The sequence below is a fragment of the Lepidochelys kempii genome, chromosome 19 (assembly GCF_965140265.1).
Source record: "Lepidochelys kempii isolate rLepKem1 chromosome 19, rLepKem1.hap2, whole genome shotgun sequence".
NCBI classification, from domain to species: Eukaryota; Metazoa; Chordata; order Testudines; family Cheloniidae; genus Lepidochelys; species Lepidochelys kempii.
Window position 1 is genome coordinate 9,674,826 of NC_133274.1, and position 6,277 is coordinate 9,681,102.

The following is a 6,277-nucleotide window of genomic DNA, read 5'->3' on the forward strand; positions in this document are numbered from 1 at the left end:
CCCGAACGCCCTTAGCTGTGGCGTCGAAAACCCTCTTCTGTTAACATAGCAGCATCTACACTGGGGTTTTTTAGCTACGTCGGTCAGGAGTATGGGTTTTCACTCCCCCTGGCTGTCAGAGCTATGCTCGTATAAGGTTTCAGTGTCGATCAATCATAGGCAATATCAGCCACCCGGCCCTGTCCGTCCTGCACCTTCCACCCGCATTCCCTTCACTTGAGGGCAACTTCTAATCATAAAATCTAGTGCTTCCCATCAAAGGAGGTCAGTGTAATGAGCCCCATTTTACAGAAGGGGAAACTGAGGCACAGAAAGAGGCCCAAACTCACCCAGCAACGGAGCTCGGCATAGAACTCACCTCTCCAGAGTCCCAGGCTAATGCTTTAGCTGCTGCTACTCTGAAGAGAAACCTAAAGAATACAGCCAAAGCCGCCTCTCTGATTAGACAGGTTTGGAAAACGCCCCTGCAGATATTGGAGCATGGAGCTGGACAATCAGCCAGACGCCCAGCCCCTTCTATCCCTGTCTGATCCTCTCTTTGTATTTACAAAAGCAGAATAAAGCGCCTACCGATGCAAAACCTGAGCTCAGAACAATTGCTCTAGGCCAGTTCTCAGACAGGGCTCCTAGCCTGCAGTGGAGTGGGTGGGGTAAAGCTCCCTACTGGAGTCAGCATGGCGAGAAATGCAGGTGTCTCCCTATAACAAGGCAAGGAATGTGCCAACTGAAGTGTCTGAAAGCAAATCGCCTGTCGGTATATCCTCAGGAGGCTCCTAGGGTGTGATGCCCTGTAATGATGGGATGTCGGGCTTTCCTGTCCTGGGGCTAGTTCCTAGGGAGCTAGATTGTTAAAGGTATTTAGGTGCGTAAAGATCAGGCCCTAAGGGACTAAGAGCCGCAGTTCTAAAGCGTCTGTGGAATTGGTTCCCTTTGCCATGGTTTGTATTAGTGGAGCCTAGCAGCATCGGCCAAGATGGTGGCTTGTTTGTGCTACAACCTGGAGGAAGAGACCGTCCTGCACCGAAGAGCTTGCCACTGAAATAGACAAAGAGCAGAAGAAAGTGTCGTGAGCCCCATTTGACGGGGGGACCGAGGCACGGCGGGATGAGGTGACAAGATCATGCAGGGGAGTCCATGGTAGAGCTGGGAACCGGAATCCCAGCCCAGGACCTTACCTACAAGATCATCCTTCTGTTCTGGGGAACTGCTGCCCTCTACTCATGAGGAACCCCCACCACAGGACAGTGATTTTGCCCCCTCCTCTGTTCCTTGCTGGACTACAGACAAACCTCTCCTCCTCCCCCTGCAGATCTCAGATGCCGAACACCCCAAGTGCATGCTACAAACAGTCTGCCCGGCACGGTGACCAGTATCTGCAGCACCACTGACCACACAGGAGGGAAGATACTGCTGGGTGAGTGCTCAAGGGGTCTGTAGATGACTTCCTAGACGAGTCTTGTGGCTCTTCCAGCCTGGATCCAGTGAGCGACTGGAGCTGGCTGCAACAGCCAGATCTTGCAAAACCTTTCGGGAGCTCAGCTGACTTCAGTGGGACCAGCTCAGGTGAGGAAGGTCGACTTGCCTGGGAGAGGCTTTGCAGGGTCAGGGTCATCTCTGTTGGTGCATCTCGCAAGCTGACCTGCCCCTTCGCTCAGCAGAGCAGCAATGTTTTCCAAAGGGAAAAAGAACAGAAAAAGTGGGCAACTCGACCTTCCTGTGTGGGACTCCTGGGCTGGCCTGCAGAGCCCTGAGCAGGGCTGTGGAGCTGCTAAGGGGAAAAGTCCCCCCCCACCCCACCCCCGTGTAACTAAGAGATCTGGAGACCGCCCGGGCAAAGAGCAGAGTGAGTGGGTGGGAGTGAGGCAGTCCTGGGGGCAGGAAACTCACTGGGAGGGTGTGTGCATGTGGGAGAGGGCTTGACAAGACCGAACAGAGAAGGGGTGTTCTTGCATGGGAGAAAGTACTGTGGGGGTGGGGGAGAAGATGGAGAACAGAGTTGAGTATTTTGTGGATATTATCTCGGGACTGTCATTGACTGGCACAGCCAGGCCTAACATGGATGAAGCCTGTAGGCCTGGGAAACAGGCAAGTATTATCTCCATTTACAGAGGGGGAAACTGAGGCACAGAGAGGGTGAGTGATTTTCCCAAGGTCAAAGAGGAAATCGTTGTCAGAGCAGGGATTAGAGGCCCTGACACCCAGTCCTATGCTCAGACCACGCCGCTTTCCTCAGTGGAGATCCTGCCTCTGATGGGACGGGAGAACAAAGAACCCAGTGAGGATCCGGGGAGGGGGGATTAACGTGGCCGAGGTAGGTGTGTGTGTGTGTGTTTGGAGGGGGGGGGGATGCACAGCATACAGGGGACTGGGAAAGAGGTAACACACCACTCCTTCAAATCTTTGCTGCAGAGAGGAGGCTAGTCCAAGTGTTACAGTGTCAATGCAGCCCTTCAATTGGAACTCCCAATGCAATTAGGAGAATTGGACTCCAGGGTGCGCTGCTTCCACAGAACCAAACAACATCCAGAGAAATGATTCAGGTCTTTCCCAATACTTTAGCTAGAGCGTGAATTTACCATGTGCTTTGTCCTCCGCTGTCATGCTTCACTAGGATTGCAAAACACTTTCCAAGCAGATATGAACATCTCCTCACAACGCCACGTGAGGTGGGCAAGCATCATTATCCCTCTTGTATAGATGGGGAAACTGAGGCACAGTGCGGTGAGTTGGCCAAATTCATTTTGGTGCCAGGAACAGAATACATATCTCGTGACTGACCAGGCCTAGTGCCCTAACCACTAGACAAGGCTACCTCCCCTTTCCTCACTGGTGTTTTTGGTTTTAGATAACCTTATATTTTAAAATGCACCAGCTCCTGGATCCTTACAGGGGCCCCCTAGTGCTCCTGAGAAGGGAATAGCAGCAGCAAACTGGTTACATTTGTTTCCTTTAGAATCAAGGTTTTGACCTGGAAGTGTGAGCAAAGAGTCTGCAAGCCAGGCCTGTCAGAGCTGTCTCCCGCAAAGGGGAATCCGGAACGGTCACTCTAAGTCTGAGCAAGGATCCTTGGGTCTGGGTCATCCTTGGGATTGTCCAACTCAAGCCTGCTCTTCTCAGCAGCTACCTCATGGCAGCTTTGTGTTAGAGGCAGAATTTCATTGACCTTTTGTCCCTTGAGCAACGAGTTTCTTTTGTGACAGGAAGATTTGGGCCAAAGTTCTCGGAAGTGGCCTCTGATTTTGGACGCCCGACGTGAGACACCTCATGCCTGATGTTCCCATAGTGAGGAGGGGAGGGGAGAGCAGTACTGGGAGGGGGAAAGTAATCCGTTGCAGGGGATGTCATGAGTAACCCCAGCAGAAAGTCTGGGACCTTGTTACCTGGATAACTGCACTGAGCAGGTGTGGAGGAGGCAGGTCTATATTAGAAGGGGAATCCTTTATTATCACTGATTGTAGTGCAGACCAAAGAGAGGAGGTAGCTCTGGGCAGCTACTGCACTGAGAAGAGAAGCGGGGGGGATAGTTGTGCCCAGGTGGGGCAGGGGAAGCCTGTTGCGGGGCTGGCTGCAGTGACCGCAGGGTATGAGAGCAGCTTTGCCTCGGAGCAGGACTGTGCTGGTGGGGAAGGTCTGGGCCCCTTTCGCACGGCTGATGGAAATGAGGCAATGCACAAGCAACGGCTGCAAACTCTACAGAGAGCTGACCCTAGCCATGTGTGGAGCGTTGGCTGGACAAGTAAAACAACCCCCTGGTGTAGAAGTGTAGCACAGATATAAAGTGAGGCTTGCGCTGGCTGGCACATCTCCTCTGAGGGTTTGCACTGGCCCAACTACCTTGGTGCAAAAAACCTTAGACTTCACTAGAAAGCACTTAACACTAAATGTTGAGGGTTTATATGCATGATTACAGATGCTCCTCTGTGAAACGCTTATTTGCTTCCCCTCCAGAGGTCCTGGAGAGTTGAACTGTGCAATGTGTAATGAAGGAGAAGCTGTATTTAGCAACTTGGATTCCAGCTCTATTTATGAGGCTCCAAGATACTGCAGAGTCTGAGAAGAGACTGAGAACGGTTTTTCTGGAGACCTCACCAGCTTCTGAAGAGCCGTAGTGAGGGTGTGTGCAACAATGTGAGGGATCATGCTTAGCCGTTCCTGGGGTTGTTAGTCAGAGGGGATCCGGTTAGGGTAAAGCCTTCCAGAGAAGATTAGGTGAACTCAGAATCTGACCATTTTAAGGGATGTATATTTAGGAAGTGTTGTGGCTTCCTAAATATACATCCCTAAAGGCATACCACCATAAGTGACACTTACAATTCAGACACCCCTTTTGGTCCTGATCACCTACCAACTCCCACAAAAAACCAAACCCTAACCCAAGCAGAGTTTAGACCCCAAAGAGGGAGAAATGCTAAAGACTCCATGAAGTTGCTATTGATTTTACGTGGAAGAAGCTCAGATACTATGATGTTGGGCAACAGTATAAAACCCTAAGGTAAATAGATAGTAAATGAGACCCTGATTAATGTCCAGGAAATATCTGTGGATGTTAACACCACCCCCTTGATGTGCAATAATCCAACAGGATCTGAAAACAAGGACACTGACTCTGCTAAGATCTGGGATGTGCACTGCTAACTCTTGTGACAGGTCTTTTGATGATCTTGACAAACTGGAGAAATGGTCTGAAATAAACAGGCTGAACGTCAATAAGGACAAATGCAAAGTATTACACTTGGGACGGAGTAATCAATTGCACAGATACAAAATGGGAAATGACTCTCTAGGGAGGAGTACTGCAGAAAAGGATCTGGAGATTATAGTGGATCACAAACTAAATATGAGTCAACACTGTTGCAAAACAAGCAAACATCATTCCGGGCTGTATGAGCCGGAGTGCTGTGAGCAAGACACGCGAAGTCCTGCTTCCTTTCTACTCAGCACTGATAAGGCCTCAGCTGGAGTCTTGTGTCCCGCTCTGGGCACTGCACTTCAGGAAAGAGGTGCGCAAATTGGAGAAAGTGCAGAGGAGAGCAACACAAATTATGAAAGGTCTAGAAAACATGATCTACATGGAAATATTGAAAAAATTGTTTAGTCTGGAGAAGAGAAGACTGAGGCGGGGGACATGACAACAGTCATAGGCGCCAACTTCTAATGGCGCCCGTGGGTGCTCGAGCCCCCTCTGCCTCCGGCCCCGCCCCGACTCCACCCTGCCCAGCCCTCATTCCAACCCCTTCCCCAAAGTTCCCACCCCAACTCCGCCCCCTCCCTGCCCCTCTTGGACTCCTTCCCCAAATCCCCGCCCCGGCCCCGCCTCCTCCCCTGAGCGCGCCACGTTCCCGCTCCTCCCCCTCGCTCCCGGAGTTTGCTACAGCTGTTTGGCAGCGGCAAGCGCTGGGAGGGAGGGGGAAGGAGCGGGGACAAGGTGCGCGCTCAGGGGAGGAGGTGGAGAGGTGGGGGGGCACCCACTAATTTTTCCCCACAGGTGCTCCAGCCCCGGAGCACCCACGGAGATGGCACCTATGATAACAGTCTCCATGTATGTAAAAGATTGTTATAAAGCGAAGGGTGAAGAATTTTTCTCCTTATCTACCGAGGACGGGACAAGAAGCAATGGGCTTAAATTGCAGCAAGGGCGGTTTAGGTTGGGGCATCAGGAAAAACTTCTTTTCCGACAGGGTGGTGAAGCACTGGAACAAATTGCCTAGGGAGGTTGTGGAATCTCCGTCACTGGGGGTTTTTAAGAACCGGTTAGACCAGTGATAATCAAACCTCAGAGTCACAGTAGTGTGAATTCCGTGGTTCATCAGTATTTATATATACTGTATATGATTCTCACAGCAAAATGACTGACTCGGTGTTATTATTTTATCAACTACAATTGGGTAATAACATAGTAAAAGCCCCCTGATTGGTTAAGAACTTAGATTGGTTAATAATTAAATCACACAGTGTTTTGATATCACATGCTGCAAAGAGCCGCCGGAGACCCATTAAAGAGCCACCTGCAGCTTGCGAGCCTCAGTCTGAGTATGACTGGGTTAGACAAACACCTGTCAGGGATGGTCTAGGTGATACTTAGTCCTGCCTCAGTGCAGGGGACAGGACTAGATGATCAGTCGAGGACCCTTCCAGTCCTACATTTCTAAGATTCTGTATTTCTCCAAGTATCTACCAAGGTGAATCCATTTTACAGAGAGGGAAGCTGAGGCTAAGTGACTTGCCCACGGTCATGCACTGGGGCAGTGGCTGGGTATAAAATCCAGGAGTTTCTAAT